We start from the raw sequence: 18,288 nt of genomic DNA on the forward strand, positions 1-18,288 counted from the left end.
CACACACACACACACACACACACACACACACACACACACACACACACACACACACATCCTTCAAGAAGGAGAAAAGTATTGACATCCATTCAAATCAGTGGCTGTTTAGTTCAGGTTGATTAAATCCTACAAGTACTTGAGGTTTGCAGTGTGATGTTATGGATTACTCACAGTGTTAAATCAGTAACTACAGTAGAGACAATAAACACATCTTCCTTATCAGATAGTAATTAGTTGGTGAGGAAAGCAACTAAACTTTACTTACTTAAAGCAATTCTAGCATACTACAATTTTATTAACTCTTGCCCATATGTGCTACATTAGATCCCAAGATGCTATTTATACCCTTACTATTCTCTAGTCTATAGTCCTCTGTTTCCTACTCTTCTGATGCTGCATAATACAGAGTTGATCTACCTGCTCTTTTCTATAACTCTATATATGAATTTTTTTACATACAGCATATAAATCAGATTGTGTGACAAATTTCTTTCTGTGTCAATCTCATTTCCATTACAAAAATTCTGTCATGTCTAACCAGTTTGTGGGATGATACAGATTCTCTTTTCATAAGCCTGACAATTATACCATTATGAACATGTGTGTTTATATAGATAGCTGTGGGAATGGGCATACATATGCATAAGCATGTGATGTTACTTTTGTATTATATTTATATGTTTTTATATTTTGGCTAATGTGAACCTTCATATTTGTGCTCTTGTAAGAATGAAGAGCAAAAACAAAGAGTGAAGAGCATAAAGAAAGGTGAACATCATAATTTCTATTGTAATTTTGAATATAGCTCAATATGACATTTTCATTTCCATTTCATTTTTATCATAACTTATTATGATACAGTTTTAGGGAAACTCATTATAATGGGTTGACTGTTTTCTCCTCATAAAAATCAGTGTAAATATGCATATGACATTATAACAACTTCATTCCTTTCATATTTTTAAACATTTCTACATATTGAGTAAAGTATGTTTCTTCAATGACAGGTTGTCTAAATGCTTACAGTTATACATATATTTTTATTTCCATAAAACTGACTGCAACCTGTGAATTTTATTTCAAGAATAGACAAAACATTTCTTCATTTCTGACTTTAAAAATCATTGGCTAAAAAACACTCCCCAGAATAAATTTTTCCAGACAGCGTTACTAGAAACTTCAGGCTTTCTGCGACTAATTTTGTCACTTGTATTTGTTCTCCATCCAACAATCTCCAGGACTTCATGTCCCCTAAAGAATCAAAAAGAATGAAATAGGTGTACCACTTTATGTATGGAGGGAAGGTAGTGTTATTTTTTGTTGTTGTTTTGTTTTCATGAGTAGAAAGTACCAAGAGTCCCTTTTATATCTATATTTACAATTGTTATGTTAAATATAATTATGGAGCAATAAAAGAACTGAATTTTATGTTTTCCTTATTTATTGTTTTTGTTATGTTAGTGTATGTATGCCCCTATACAGAATAATTATCTAGAATGTACAAAAAGACTGAATCCAATATTTAAAACTAAAGTAAATAAAGTAATTTTACTTAAAAAAATTTTTTTGGTGGTTTGAATAAGTGCTACCATATGGGAGTCTTGGCACCTCATTACCATCATAGCCAGAACCTCCTTGTTCTCTCCTATGAGTTACGTTTTCTCTTGGGTTATTGCGCCTTCTATCTCTACAGTTTCTTTGCACATGACCAATTTTACCACAATTGAAGCACTGAGTATTAGGATATCTGGGCTCTCTGGCTAAAGCTTGTCCCACAATATTATTTTGATACTCCTGAGAGTTGATATTAACTGTCTCTTTTACCCAGTCATCTAGTGGAGCGCCTCTTTCCTTTAATGGTCTAAGCACCCTCTTACAGTCAGCATTTGCATTTTCATAAGCCATGATAAGTTTTAATGCCTGTTTGTTGTCAGAATCTGGCATCACCTTATCCATTGCAGATCCTAACCTCTGCAAGAATTTTGTAAAGGGCTCCAAGGGTCCTTGGAACACTTTAGTAAAGGGAATAGTGGTTTTCCCAGGTTTCTCTACCAGCTCCCAAGCTCTCAAGGCTGCCTTACGACATTGTTTAATCACCCTATCTTTAGCTTGAATTTGTTCTCTAATATTAGTATATTGTCCTTTACCAAGCAATTGATCTCTATTAATATTTATTTCCTGTGTCGTATTTTCCTGTTCTATTTTTATAGCCTCTGTTCGCCACCATGATAACCACTGTAACTGTTGTGCTGCTTCTAATACCGCTGAAACTAAATTTTTCCAATCTTGGGGAACAAGTTTATTTTGTGTGGCCCAGCTATTTAACATTTGTTTAACAAATGTAGAGTGCATACCATATTTGACGACGGATTCTTTAAAATGTTTTAAATCTATCATGTCTACAGGACGCCAGGCCATTTCATACCCTCAGCACCATTTTGCTCAGGCACAGGTCTTACCGTGACTGGAAAAGCTGAAGGTGTCTGGGCGACTGTGGAGGTATCCTCCACTGGGACATTTACTTCCAAAGACCTTTTGGTCGGTCTGGCTTCCTTTGCCTCTGGTTTCTGACCTTCTCCATCCTTTTTAACCACAGGTGCCTTCTGCTTTTCCAGCCCTTCCAGTTTTTTTTGCATTTTGCCCATTTGTTCAGTCAAGTCAGTAATTCTTTTTAAAAGGATAGAGCTTATTGACTCTTCTGGGTTTTTTTGGCTTTCCGGTCTCTCTATTTTTTGTCCTTCATCACTACCAATTACCAAAAATTCTTTTTGCTTTCTCATCCCTTCATTTTCTTTTCTCAGCCTTTTTATCTGTCTAGTCAAATCTGTAATCTTTTCCAAAAGGATAGAACTTACTGCCCCTTCCGGCTTTTCTATGTCATTAGCCTTTCTTCTAATCCTTCTAAACATGAAATATTGTAATAAAAGGACAATGAAAAAACAGAGAATTCCCTCTAAGTATAATGCAGGAAAAAGTTTTGCAACAGCAGTTGCAACTTTGCTGATACCCTGAAACAGCATTTCTATACCTTTGAATACTGACTCTTCCTCCGTACCCTTAGGGACTGTGGAACCCATCGGGCCCCACGTTGGGCGCCAGATGTTGACTTTGTTTCTTAGCAATTAAACTTTATTATGTAACCCAACTAGCTTATAAAAGAAGGAAAAAGGTTAAAGGGACGAAAGAGTGAACCTTCCGGTAGCCGTTCCACGGGACGGATCCTTAGGTGTCTCTCTGGCCGGCGTGCTGATCTAGCTTGTCCGCTGCTCCTGCACGCTCTCTCTGCAGCCGACTTTGTTTTTCTCCCTTCCCCAACTCCCTCAGTCACGTGGGAAGGACCGGCTCCTTCTCCCGGTGAGGGTCCATTAGAAAGACAATAGACCAGGTGGGGTTCCCAGGTCTGCTTCCAGAATTCCAAACCCAGGATGGCTCCACTCAGTCTGTCACAAGGTATTTATGGGGTGCCCAAGGGTAAAGCCCACCAAGACTGCTCCCACCTGTGACAAAGCTTACTCCTTCCCACAATCTGGGCCGAATTCTCCATCCACGCCGGCCATGTGCTTCTCCGCCAGCTAACCCATGGCGGCCTTCCTCTCTTATCTTCATTCAGGTTTCTCTCCTTTCTCCTCTTGGCAGTCCTTCTTCTTCCCAGGATTCCTCTCTTCTAGCCCCACCTTTCTCCTGCCCTGGCAGGGTGGGATGGCTTTAAGCAAAAGGTGGGTCAGACCACAAGCAGTAATTAGCATCAAAATACATCAGACCATCCCCCAACATGCCCGCACACGAAGCAGTTCCTTTTCTAGTGGGCAAGCATCACATACTCTCACACGAGGGCAGTTTCACATCCCATATTGCAGATCAAGACAAAAATAAGTTCTCATCTACTACACAATAGCAGTGGGAGTTTCACACAGAAATTATATTCTGATGTGAATAATCAGTTAATTAAGTCACCTAGCTTCATGAAACCATTTTAAATCATGTGTGTCTATACACCCATATATGTATGTATGTTCATATATAAATATATATTTATTTATATATAAATTATATGTGTGTTTATGTAAGTATATACATATATGGCTACCATAAAGCAGTATCAGGGAAAGATGTGAAGCTCACTGCACCAAAATTATGTTTGTCTCTGTGATAAAGTACCATGATGCAAACCACCATATAGGAGAAAGGTTTATTGCAGCTTATGGTTTCAGAAGGATAGAGTTCACAATAAAGTAGAAGGAGTGTAAGTAGGAAGAAGAGAAATTATTTTTATTCAATTATCTTAATCAGACACATAGAAAATAGGAATTAATCATCTTAAAATTTCAAAGACCACCGACAGCCAAAAACTCTACCTAGTAATGTTCTACCTCCTGTCCTACAACCTTATCAAACAGCACCACCAAAGGAAAGTGTTGATGTTCAGATACAGAACTATGAGGGACATTTCCTATCCAAAACACTCTACTCACCTATAACTTTATAGTGATGCTGTGTATGAAAGTTACTTAAAAGCAAGTTAAATGTGGATTTTTATTTGAACTGATTACATTTAGCAGTGAAATTAAAGAAAACTCTACATTACAATGTATAGCTGAATCCTAGAATAAACTCAAGTCTGATCTATTATAGCTTGTCATTAATGTGACATCTTGATCAATGTTCATCTGAGACCCACCAAATATATGCTACTAGATGTAGTGCTAATCCCACAAGTTAATCAGTCTACATTATTTTCTGAATAAGCCATTAAATTTTACTCCTGAATTCTTCATAACATATTTTAGATGCTGTTGTAAAATAGTTCCTCTGAGACTGAACATTCCATCTTTCAATAAAGTTTCTTAATCAGCAAAGTAAATATTTCTAAACAGCTTCAAGAGGTCCCTGAAGCTGAACAGATTCTCTAGGCTCCAACATGACAAGGTAAATAATAGAAGCTAAGAGTGTTTCCCAGAAAAAATGAAGCTCAATTGCAAGGAAGGCCATGAGAGAAGGAACACTACAAAAAAATTCTGAACTACGATAGCTACTTGTAAGACACAGAGAGCAACTTAAATGCCAAACAAACAAACAAACAAACAAACAAAAAACAAAACAAAACAAAAAACCCTAAAATTCATGGAATGGACACTCTTGAACTGACTGAGCTGCCATCTGGCTGTGTTGTGTGCTTCTGCTTCCCAGCTTTGTAAGCTGTCACTTATATGACCTGGACAATATAGCTGTCTTTAAGTCATTTTTACTCCTCTAAGTAATCACTCATCCTTTTTTTTGTAAGTAACTCTAACTTTGGATTGGTCTTTAGTGGAGTCTATGTTTTTGTCAGTCATGAGTTCCCTATCTAGCGTGAGAAGATGTATGGGGTCCGTATTTCCAGAAGCATTTTGTCATATGACTGAAGTCCAGATATGAGATTTGGTTCTAGGAGAAGTCCTTTTTCTTAAGCATTTTTAAAAGTATGTATTGGCATTCCTTGACATACATGAAGGTATAAAGAATTTATAGTACACACAAAGACTGAGTAATGGAAAGGAGAATATACAGTTATGAATCATTACCATGACAGGTGAAATGGAAATAGATCATCATCTGTTTAAATTTAAATGAAGAGATGGCCCAATTAAACAAGACCATTTATCATTTCATTCTTTCTGCTCATCATTTCATTGGGTAGCAAATGTGATTATAGGCTGTGTGCTTCTCTGGTCATAGGAAAAGATATTTGGAGCTAAGTGATGAAATCAAAGAAGTGCTTCAGACAAGATGTGCTGCACAAACTGGTGATTTCAGTGTGATCTCTGGGTCCAACCTGGAAAGAGAAAATGAAACCTATGGATATAAAAGCAGCATCTAGTGCCATTATCAAATGAGCCAGAAATTAATACACATACACAGGAACACACATATACACACACAAGATCATATATATAGAAGAACAAACACACATATGCACACACACACAAGAATGCACACACTGTAATAATGATTCTTTGGAAAAAGAAAAGAGGTGGTAGATTAATATGAAATTGAGCAGTGAGGACTGAGATTTAAGCATCCTCCCTTGGATCCTCCTTGTTTATTATCATTTTGGCTCTGTGCATTGCAATATGTTTATCCTGAACTATATGGTGAAAATTTGTTTATAATTGAGTACATAATATATCTATCTCTCTGGGTCTGGGTTACCTCACTCAGGACAATCTTTTCTAGTTCCACCAATTTGCCTGAAAAGGTAAATATTTCTATTTTTAATAGCTGAGTAGTAAGCCATTGTGTAAATGTACGACAGTTTCTTTATTCAATATTCAGTTTGGGACATCTAGGTTTTTTCCAGATTCTGGATATTACAAATAAAGCTTCTATGACCATAGTTCATCAAGTGTCCTTGTTGTACATTGGAGCATCTTTTGGGTATATATCCAAGAGTGACATAGCTGAGTCTTGGGATAGAGCTATTCGCAATTTTCTGAGAAAGCAACAGATTGATTTGCAAAGTGGTTGTACAAGTTTGCACTCCCACCAGCAATGGAGGAGTGTTCCTCACCAACATGTGCTGTCACTTGAGTTTTTTATCTAATGCAAGACAGAATAATGACTCATTTTGATTTTCATTTCTCTGATGACTATGTATATTGAGCATTTATGTAAGTTCTTCTTAGCCATTTGATAATCTTTTAGTTAGAAATCTGTTCAGCTCTGTGCCCTATTTCTTAATTTAAATTTAATTTAAAATGTATTAAATTTACATCCCAATCATACACCCTCTCTCATTTCCTGTGAGCTCCATCCTCCCTCCATCTTGCCCCCTAATCCTCTCCCTAAGTCCTTAGAGAGGAGAATCTCTTTTCCCACATCAACTGACCCCAGCCTACCAAGTCTCATCAGGACGGCCTGATTCCTCTTCCTTTGTGGTATGGTAAGGCAACCTGCCAAGGACAAGTGATCCAAAGAACAGGCAACTGAGTCAATGTCAGGGACAGCACCTGCTCCTCTTACTAGGGGACTGCTATGGAGACTGAGCTGCCTATCTTCTACATCTCAGCAAGGGCCAATGTCCTCTTGATGTGTTGTCCTGTTTTGCTGAAAAAATTTGACTTCTTGCATTCTGATTCTATGCCCTTGATCTCCCTTAGTTGTTTTTATTGCTCTAGCTAGATCTTCAAGTACTATATACTGAAGAAATATGAAGAGTCTGCAGCCTTAGTCTTTTCCCTGATTTTACTGGGATTTCTTTTAATTTCTCTCCATTTAATTTGATATTGGCTATTGCTTGGCTGTATATAGCCTTTAGTATACTTAGTGTGAGCATTGTATCCTTGATATCTCCAAGACTTTTATCATGAAGGGGTATTGGATTTTGTAAATGGTTTTTTTCTGTATCTATTGAGATGATCATGTAAGACATCAATAGATTTTCATATTTTGAACCATCCCTATATCCCTGAGATGAAGCCTACTTGATCATGGTTGATGATATATTTGATGTGCTTTGGGATTCAGTTTGTGCATATTTTACTGAGTACTTTTGCATCAATGTTTATGAATGAAATTGGTCTGACATTTTCTTTTTTTTTTTTTTTTTTTGATATTTGTATGGTTCATGTGCCAGGGTTACTATGGCTTCATAGAATAAGTTTTTTAATGTTCCTTCTGTTTTGATTTACTGGAATAGTTTAAGGAATATTGGTATTAGCTCTACCTTGAGTGACTGTTAGAACTTGGCATTAAAATCATTTACCCCTGTAGGTTTTAGTTGGGAGACTTTTGATGACTGCTTCTATTCTTTTTAGGGGTTAAAGGAATGCTTACACTGTTTACCTGATCTTGGTTAGTTTTGGTAAAATCTGTAGAGAAAATCATTGGTTTACCTTACATTTTCAAATTTTATGGGATAAAGGCTTCTGAAGTAAGACAATGTTTCTTGGTTTTTCTCAGTGTCTGTTGTTGTGCCCCATTTTCATTTCTTATTTTATTAATTTGGATACTCACCCTCAGACTTTTAGTTAGTTGGAACCAGGGTTTGTCTGTCTTGTAGAGTTTCTTAAAGAACCAGCTCTTGGTTTCATTCAATCTTGTATTTTTCTCTTTGTTTCTAAATTTTTTCAGGCCTGAATTTAATTATTTCCTATTATATGCTCCTTTTTGGTGTGTTTCTTTCTTTCTTTTCTTCTAGAGGTTTCAAGTGTGCTGTTAAAAGGCTAATATGAGATCTCTCCTAATTCTTTATGAAGGTGCTTAGTGCTATAAACTTTCTTAGAGAAGATATGGAAAATTGTGATCACCATTAAACACATTGCCACCATGTTCTTAAGAACAGCAAAAATAAAGCCAGAGAAGTTCCAAGTACCCTCTGCCATGGTATTCTTTCTTCTAGGTGAAGTTTTAGGCCTTACTTTGTTTAGAAGACTTCCTGTTTCCCTGCTTTATCTCCCCCAACCACCATGTGTCCATAGCCACTTCCTTTGCCCTGTGAAAGATGAGCCAAAAGCAGCAGTTGGCTTTGTTGATTCTGCTTCCATCTGCAGCAGGCTGCCTTTTGCTTGCAGGCATGTCTAAAGGTCCCTTTTGAAGAGACATTTGGAAGACAGTTTTTTACCCAGGGGTTTTTAAGTTTTTAGATTGGGTTGTCTTATTGGGAGCTTATTCCGCCTGTTAAATTATAATAAAATATTGTCTTTAAGGATGTAGATGCCTGAATTTATTTGGACAACATATATTTAATGAGTATTAGTGTTTAATATTGAATTATTATTTTAGTGAAATCAGAAGTTACTCCTTAACCAGTTTAATAACAAAATAAGCACAGAGAGACCAGGATCTATTTAATTAGCCATTGACATAAGGCTGCAAAATAAGAACTCCACCCGAATCTCCATGTAGTATAGTTTCTTTCCATTCAGATTTCCCATAATATAATTGCATTTAAATCATATTCTATGCCCACTTCATGTCTTTTGATGTTTCCTGGACTTCTCCTCATGGCTCTATCCTCTCATTCCTTCATTTTTCTCCCCCCCCCCCCGACTGGATTGGGATGTCCCACCCTATTTTCTGTTATTGCTCAGTATTGGCTAGTTTGGTCTTATTGACAGCATAGAGAGCAAATGGTGACATGTTTCACTAACTTAAAACAGGAGATACTTAAAATAATCATCACTATGTAATGGCTGCATTGATCAAGAAAGTGGGGTGGATAAATTTGCATTTGAATGAACAAGTGTAAAATATAACCAGTCTACATTTTTACAACAATTTATAAAGAATAAAAACATTAAATAAAAGTAACAAAACTTGGACTCTTTACCACTTCTTGGCACCCATGTTCTTATGGAAAGTACAAAAGCAATTTCCTATAAATACCATAGCTAAATTTCAGAAAATATAATTAATAAAAAGAAAAATTAATTTGAAATGTACTCTACACAGAAATCAAGTGCAACGCTGAACTAAAGTCAGTGTGTTAGAGCTATAACCTGACTAGTTTCAAGTAATACAACTGAGCTTTATTGACCAATAATAACATAGTAGCACAAAGCAGAAATGTAGAACAATGCCCAAGACCTTAATAAAATACTAATCACAAAATAAACCCACATGTGTACAACAGGTGAATTTGCATAAATACTAGAAATATATGTTAGAGAAAAGTCAGCCCATTCTCTAATGATGCCAAGAGACCTGGGTATTCCCATTGGGTAAAACAAAGAATCTTGGTCCCTATATCTCCCTTACATCAACCTGCACAACTGTCAATTAAAAACTAAATAAAACCTTAAGTCTTGCACCCTTTAAACTCTTTGAGAAAAATTATTGGTTGTAAAATAAGGAATGGTCATCAAAGAAATCATATATATTAACAGTGAAAATAATAAAACAGACTAAAATATTACATTTAGATATATTTGTGTATACACACCCATATATGTATGTGACACGTCCGGATAATTCCATCTACCTCATTTTTCCAAACAGTTCTTAGCTCTCTGCCCAGAGTCTGGATGTAAGTCCCAGTATCTGTCCCAAACTCCCACAGGAATAGTCTTTCAGAGGACATCTATCTTGTGTTGATATCTAATTGTAAGTGGGTATATACCATGCATGTTTCTCTGGGTCTCTGTTACCTCACTCAGAATGATCATTTTTAGTTCCATCAATCTGCCTACAGATTTCAAGATTTCCTTGTTTTTGATATCTGAATATTATTACATTGTGTACCACTGTTTCTTTTTCCATTCTTTAGTTGAGGGACATCTAGGCTGTTTCCAGATTCTAGTTATTATGAATAAAGCTGCTATGAACATAGTTGATAAAATGTCCTTTTTGCATGGTGGGTCATTTTTCAGGTATATGCTCAGGAGTGGTATAGTGAACCTGAGGTAGCATTATTCCCAGTTTTCTGAGAATGTGTCAAATTGATTTCCAAAGTAGTTGTACAAGTTTGTACTCACTCCAGGAATGAAGGTGTATTCAACTTTGTCCACATTCTCTCCAGCATGTGCTGTCACTTAAGTTTTGTTATTTTAGCCATTCTGATAGGTGTAAAGTGATATCACAGACTCATTTTGATTTTTATTTCCCTGATAATTAAGGAAGTTTTAGCATTTCTTTAATTTTTTCTCAGCCATTCGATAATCCTCTGTTGAGAATTCTATGTTTAACTTTGTATCCCATTTTTAATTGGATTATTTGGTTTGGTAGTTTTTACTTTCTAGAGTTTTTCATATTGTTTGGATGTTAGCCCTTTGTCATATGTAAGGCTGGTGAATACCCTTCCCCAGCCTCTATGCTATAGTTTTCCTTTGTCAATGTCCTTTGCCTTGCAGAAGCTTTTCAGTTTTATGACGTCCCATTTATTAATTGTTGATCCTGAGCTATTGTTGTTCTACTCAGGAAGTTATCTCCTGTGCCATTAAGTTCAAAGCTGTTTTCCACCATTTCATTTAACAGATTTATGTTGAACTTTAGATTTATGCAGGATGATAAATGTGAATCTATTTGCATTTTTCTACATGTACTTATCCAGTTAGTCTAGCACCATTTGTTGAAGATGTTATCTTTTTCCATTATTTGATTTTGTCTTCTTTGTCAAAAATTAAGTATCCATAGGTTTATTTGTTTATTTCTAGGTCATTGATTCAATTCCATTGCTCAATGAGACTATTTTTATGCCAGTGCCTTGTCATTTTTATTACTATTGCTTTATAGTACATATTGAGATCTGGAATGAAGATTGCTTCAGAAGATATTTTATTACACAGGACTATTTTATGTATTTTGAGTTTTCTGTTCTTTCATATGAAGTTGATAATTGATTTTCTGAGGTCAATAAATAATTGTGTAGGCTTTAAGATAGTGACTTCATTGAATCCGTAGTTTGCTTTTGGTAAGACGGCCATTTTTACTATATTGATTCTTCTGATCTGCAAGTGTGGGAGATATTTCCATCTATTGATATATTTTTTCAATATCTTTCTTAGGGAATTGAAGTTTTCATACAAGTCTTTCACTTTCTTGGTTAGTATAACACCAAGATAGTTTAGGGTTTTTGTGGCTATTGTGATGTGTATAGTTTCCATTATTTTTTCTCAGCCTATTTGTCATTTGTATACAGGAGAGCTACTGATTTTATTAGTTGATTTTGCATCCAGCTACATTGTTGAAGGTTTATCAGTTGTAGGAATCCCTTGGTAGAATTTTAGATATCTTACGTAAACTATTATATCATTCATGAGGTAGTGATACTTTGACTTTTTCCTTCTCAATTTGTATCCCCTTCATATTGCTCTACCTAGGACTTCAAGTACTATACTGAAGATATATGGAAAGAATGGGCAGTCTTGTCTTGTCTCTGATTTCAACAGAATTTATTTAATGATGTTGGCTGTAGTCTTGCTGTTTATTGCCTCTACTGTGTTTATGTATGTGCCTTGTTTCCCTAATCACTCCAAGACATTAAACATAAAGGGGCATTGGATTTTGTCAAATGCTTTTTTTGGCATGTGTTTATTTTTCTCTCAGTTTGTTTATATGATTGATTACATTGATGGATGTTCATATATTGAATCACTCCTGCATGACTGGCTTGAAGACTACTTAATTATCATGAATGATGTCGTTGATGAGTTCTTGGATTCAATTTGTATTTTATTGAGTTTTTTGTATCAATGTTCATAAGAGAAATTGGTTGGAGATACTCTTTCTTTATTGAGTCTTTATATGGTTTAAATATCAATATGACTGTGGATGGCCTCATAGATTGTGATTGATGTTTCGTTTGTTTCTATTTTGTGGAATAATTTGCAGAGAATTAGTATTACCTATTCCTTGAAGGTCTGGTGGAATTCTGTGCTGAATCCTTCCGGCACTAGGCTTTTTTTTTTTTTTTCTTGTGGGAGATTTTGAAGAAAAAATCTATTCCTTAGGAGATATAGGACTATTTAATTTGGTTATCTAATCTTCCTTCAATTTTCTTAATTGGTATCTATCAAGAAAATTTTCCATTTCTTTTAGATATTCAAATTTTGTGGCATATGTGCTTTTGAAGTAAGTCCTCATGATTCTTTGGATTTCTCGGTATTTGTTGTTATATCTCCCTTTTCATTTCTTAATTTGTTGATTTGAGTACTCCCTCTCTGCCTTTTATTTCTTTTATTTAGTTTGACTAAGGGTTTGTCTATCTTATTGAGTTTCTCAAAGAACCAGCTCTTGGTTTTGGAGAAGGTTCTGTGAGGTTCTGAGAAGAAAGCATGTTCTTTTATGTTTGGGTGAAATATTCTGTAGAAATCAGTTAGTTCCTTTTTGATTTATGAAGTCTATTAGTTTTCTTATTTCTCCATTTAGATTCTCTCTTGATGATCTGTCTATTGGGAAGGGTGGGGTGTTGAAGTCTCACACCGTTAATCCGTATGATTCCATGTGTGATTTAACTTTAATGATGTTTCTTTTATGAATGTGGGTGCTCCTATATTTGGGACAGAGAAGCTTGGGATTGAGATGTATTCTTGGTGTCTATCTCCTTTAATGAGTATGAAGTGTCCTTCCCTATCTCTTTTGAGTAGCTTTGGTTAAAAGTCTATTTCATGAGATAATAGAATGGCTACTCCACTGATGGGTCCTGGTTTCACATCCATTCTGTTAGTCTTTGTCTTTTTATTGTGGAGCTGAGGTCATTGATGTTGAGAGATAATGACTAATAATTGTTATTTCCTGTTTTATTTTGATGTTGTTGTTGGTGTGTGTGTGTGTGTGTGTGTGTGTGTGTATTTAATGCAGTCTTGAGGGTTTTTTATTTCATTTGTTTTCCTGGTTAAAGCTAGCATCCTTGTTTTAGATTTTTCTTTCTACTATCTCCTGTAGGACTTGATTTGTGGCTAGGTATGTTTAAACCTGCTTTTGTCTGGTTTGGTCTCAATGGTTTCATAGTGTCTGCATGACATCCATCCAGGCACTTCTTGCTTTCATAGTCTCTGTTGAGAAGTCAAGTGTAATTCTAATAGGTTTGCCTTTATATGTGAATTGGCCTTTTCTCTTGCAGCTTTTAATATTTCTTTGTTGTGTACATCTGGTGTTCTGATTATTATGTTGTGGGAGGATTTTCGGTTCTGGTCTAATCTATTTGGAATTCTGTAGGCTTCTTGTACATTTATGAGAATTTCTTTCTTTAGGTTATGGAAGTTTTCTCCTATGATTTTGTTTAAAATATTTCCTGGGCCTTTGAGCTGAGAATCTTCTTTTTATTATTCTTAGGTTTGGGCTTGGTATAGTGTCCCAGATTCCTTGGATGTTCTGTGTCAGGAGCACTTTAGTTTTAACATTTTTTTTGAGTTCTGCATCAATTTCTTCAATCATAATTTCTTCTCCTCAGGTTCTGTCTTCCATTTCTTATATCCTGTTAGTAAGGTTTGGGTATATAGTTTCTGTCCTCTTCCATTTACAGGTGTGTCTCAGATTGTTTTTTCATCATTTCTTCCTCTACACTTTCAGGTCTTTTTTTCATTCCCTTCTGTTTGATTGTAATTTCCTGTCTTTCACTAATTTTTTTTTTAATTATTAGTTCAATTATCAAACCTCTTTGCATATTCCTGTTCTAGTTTGAGGGATTTAATTTTCTCCTTTAAGGCTTCTGTCATTTTCATAATTTCAGATTTCAAGTCTTTATCTTGTGCCTCAGATGTAATAATATCTCCTGAGCTTGTTGTCGTATGACTGCTCATGTCTGGTGGTATCCACTGGCCCTGGGAATTGTTGCTTGTGTTCTTACTCTGACCTCTTCCCATTGTGATGTCACTGATGTTAGAATGTTTGGTGGGTTCTGATGGTTTGAGTGTTTGTGAGTAGGTATACACAATGCCGCTTCTATCCCATGCCGAAGTCACCTCCTTTCACTCACTCTCTGCTCACTTGCTTTTCTGACAAAAGAGGTCCTAGCATCTGGGGAGGAGATGAAAAAGATCCGAACCAAGGATTGAACTGGTAGACAGTCTGGCTTCCATGGGGCTGAGGAAAATGGGACTTTGGTGCTGTGTCCAACACACTAGGTTCATTCTTTGCTTGCTATCTCTGTCTGACCTAGTTGGGTCTGGCAGCTGGGGAACAGTTGGAAAGGTATCCAAAGAAAAAGTTGCTCCCATGGTCTTACTGGCTTCCTCAGGCAGAGGGTAGTGGAAACTGGTGTTTCGTAGTCTCTAGTTCAGTCTGATACCTGAAAAGTACAGGTACTGAGCACACAAAGGCCAGTAGCTAGACTTTGGAGACTCCACACATGCTTGTAGGGACCCAGAGACTTTTCTGTGGATTATCCAAGTGGGCTGAGTTTGGACCCACCTGTCCTTCACACAGAGTGGACTCCTCTCACCTGGAAAATACAAGCATTGATGTTTTGTAGCTCTCAGTTTGATCCTTAGGTTGAGGTGCAATCACTGCTTTCCTGCATATCAGACATAATGTGTTATTAGCACCACCATCTTGGATCCCCTCAAAGTTTCTTTTTAAGGAGATTATTAGTGGCAGATTCTTAAAATTTGTAGGAAGCTAAACTTTGATGAAAAAATTTTCTCACTCAAATATATCTTATATTTGGTGTTTTCTTTTACCTCCTGTTTGCCAACCTTATTACCTAACACAATATCATACAATCAATATTGCTCTAAAAGCAGCTAAAATCAGAATGTGTAGTCCTATCACTCCAAATACTTCAAAGTTAATACTGATGAAAAAACAATAATAGTTCAGACTTAGGAAATAATAAATAGTATGGTGAATATCAAAGTAAACTTACAGAAATCATAAATAGTCTTTAAAATAGTTCTACCTCAAGATCCAGATATACCACTTTAGGTCACATACCCAAAATATGCTCCTTCATACAATGAGGACACTTGCTGAATTATGTCCATAGTAGTTCATTCATAATAACCAGAATCTGTAAACAACATAGGTCTTCCTCAACTGAAGAATGGTACAGTTATGCAATGGTACACTACTCAGTTGTTAAAACCAAGGAAATCATGAAATTAGCAGACAAATGAATGGATCTAGTAAAGATCATCCTGATTGAGGTAATCCAGACCCAGAAAGACACATGTGGTATATCTTCACTTATAAGCAGATTTTAACCATGTAGTATATGAAATACATACTATAATTTACAGACACAAAGAAGATAATTAACAAGGAGGGCTCAAAGGAGGCTGATTAAATCTCACTTAAAAGGGGAAATAAAATAGACAGCCGAAGTGTTTGAAAAGAGAGAACACTTGATTTGAGGGAATGCATGGAGAAATGAGACAGATGAGACCTGGGTGAAGTCTGGGCAGGAGGACAGAGCTCTTGAGAGATAAAAGAAACTGTGGCTAGAAGTATCTCTGTGACAAGCTGGAGACATTAGAGAGGATGTTTTGGAGGTGAATCTAGCTGAGATTCTGAGCAGCATAGGGTCATGCAGACTAAAGAGGACAGCCTCAAACTAGAGAGCACTCCTAGTGGAAGGAGGCAAACACCATCCTACCCACAGAAACTTTGACCTAAAATATTTCCCTTTTCCATTTCCTTCTACAAAAGACTCCAGTATAACCCTCTTTGCTCTCTTTCAAATACATGACCCCATTTATAATAATTGTTATTACATTCAAGTATGTATAAGCATATATATATTCCAAAGTAAAACCTGCTCACTCTGTATGGTGTTACTTGTCTGCATAATTTCAGGCCATTTTGTATTGATTAAGCAATTAGTGTGCCCTTAGATATGTTTAGTCTTCATTTCTCTCTTTGCAACAGATAGAAACCACTGTACAAAATCACAACAAACCAGAGTCCTGTAACCCAGTGCAATGGGTATATTTATAGAACATTCCACAACTCCAGCTTAGGAAAGATTGTGGAAGAAGAGGTGGAAAGACTTTTAAAGCCATATGATCGGGGAGTTTGCAGTGAGATTGTGTCTCTCACTTGGTTAGAAGCTTCACTCATATCATTTTACCATCATGAATGACTGAACATGAGCTAAAAGAGGACAGCAGCGATACTAAGAGTCAGCTAAAGAAATCTAAACACGGTAGGAATAGTCTTCCTAGTTCATAGGTTTTATTCTTTTCTTCTTTTTCTTTTTACTATTCTTTTCTTATTAAAATATCAGGCATGTTTACCATTGAAATATATATTTGTTAGGTAGAAAACAATTTAAAATACATTTTCAATAAACTCATAAGTACACAGAAATTGATAAGTCCTATCAGTATTGGAAAATCACATAATGATTGATAGGAATAAATCATAACTTAGCTTACTATTTGGAAAACCTCCTATGTAGTGACAAATTCATTTTGATATGAAAATTGAGCTCTGAGTAACATTAAATTATCTCAGTAAGAAGTTTCAACACAGTATATTAGGCTGGTTTGTTGGATAGTACCCAGACAGTACTGATAAGGGCTTTATAGATCACAAGGAGTTTGGCTTTGGATTGGAAATATGTTGTTAAGAAACAGTGAATCAAGGTAGTAAGTGCCGGCATATTTGCTGTTACCTAACTATTCATTAAATTAAGCTGGATGAATTTGTCATGAGTTATTTATGAGGCATTCTGGTGGAAAACTATGGACTTGCTTGTGTTAAAGGCTCCAGTGAAACTCTAATAACAATGTACTACTGAGGAGCAACCCATGGAAACCTCATTCTGCCTGAAACCCATGGAAATCTCATTCTGACTCTGTTGTTCCATCCCCAGGGAACTTTTGGAATAAGCTTATTGTTGAACCTTTTTATTTTATTTTATTTTTTTAATTAATTTATTCTTGTTACATCTTAATGTTTATCCCATCCCTTGTATCCTCCCATTCCTCCCCCCCCCCATTTTCCCATTATTCCCCTCCCCTATGACTGTTCTTGAGGGGGATTACGTCCCCCTATATATTCTCATAGGGTATCAAGTCTCTTCTTGGCTACTTGCTGTCCTTCCTCTGAGTGCCACCAGGTCTCCCCCTCCAGGGGACATGGTCAAATGTGAGGCACCAGAGTACGTGAGAAAGTCGTATCACACTCTCCACTCAACTGTGGAGAATATTCTGACCATTGGCTAGATCTGGGAAGGGGTTTAAAGTTTACCTCCTGTATTGTCCTTGGCTGGTGCCTTAGTTTGAGCGGGACCCCTGGGCCCAAATCTGCCTATCATATTGTTCTACTTGTAGATTTCTAGGACCATGTTCATAGCAGCCTTATTCATAATAGCCAGAACATGGAAACAGCCTAAGTGTCCCTCAGTAGAAGAGTGGATAAAGAAACTGTGGTACATATACACTATGGAATACTACTCAGCTATTAAAAACAAGGAATTCCCGAAATTTGTGGATAAATGGATTGAGCTAGAAATGATCATAATGAGTGAGTTAACCCAGAAGCAGAAAGAATCAAATGGTATATACTCACTTATATCTGCATACTAGCCCAAGGGGCATGTCCCACAAAAGCCTTCACTTACCAGGAAACTGGGACAGAGGGGAAGGCATCCTATTGGGACTCTAAATGAGAGACGCATGTTGAACCTTTTTATAAAGTGAATTTACAGCCACTGTCTTCTCCCCACAACTATAGGTAATACAACAACAACCTACTCCTACCATTTCATTCTTAAAATGTGGCATCAATAATGGCAATTAACTTGACTAAACATTTAAATATGAGCATAAAGTGCTGTATTTGTTTGTGTTGGCATTCCTGTATGCTCTCCGTATGCCACAGAAAACTGAAGGCAAGATTTTGAAATATTATATATGTCGGCTAAAAGCC

Source organism: Acomys russatus, chromosome 12 (genome assembly GCF_903995435.1).
Source record: "Acomys russatus chromosome 12, mAcoRus1.1, whole genome shotgun sequence".
NCBI lineage: Eukaryota > Metazoa > Chordata > Mammalia > Rodentia > Muridae > Acomys > Acomys russatus.